General features: G+C 32.1%; 1 pseudogene; it reads right to left on the bottom strand.

Annotated features, from left to right (window-relative positions):
• Positions 1-214: 214 nt before the first annotated feature.
• LOC110315362 overlaps positions 215-424 on the bottom strand; it is a 1,722-nt pseudogene continuing 1,512 nt past the window's right edge.

Genomic DNA, 424 nt, shown 5'->3' with positions numbered 1-424 from the left:
AAAATAAATATCTGTGTTTTAGAGGAAAAAACTATTAGTGCTGCACCAGCATGACATGTTACGGCAGTGTGTACTTCCAGAACCAGGGGATCCCATGACCTCATCTGACCTCTGTGAATACGTGGAATGCACACATGCATACATGCCAGGTCAAAACTAATACATATGAATAAAATAAACAGATTGTATTTACATAAGAGAAAAATTACACTTTTTAAAAAATCTGGTGGCATATTTTTTGCATACTTTTTAGCATCATGCTTATTCGGTTATCAGAACTGATTTGTATCAAAGGAGTAATTGTGGGATAGGCATCCAACATAAAATTCTTTTCATTATTATTATTATTATTATTATTATTATTATTATTATTTTCTTTATTTACATTTCAAATGCTATCCCGAAAGTTCCCTATACCCCCCAC

Source organism: Mus pahari, unplaced genomic scaffold (genome assembly GCF_900095145.1).
Source record: "Mus pahari unplaced genomic scaffold, PAHARI_EIJ_v1.1 scaffold_10315_1, whole genome shotgun sequence".
NCBI lineage: Eukaryota > Metazoa > Chordata > Mammalia > Rodentia > Muridae > Mus > Mus pahari.
The sequence above is the reverse complement of the archived record's forward strand: the minus strand, read 5'-3'. Positions and strand labels throughout refer to the sequence as shown.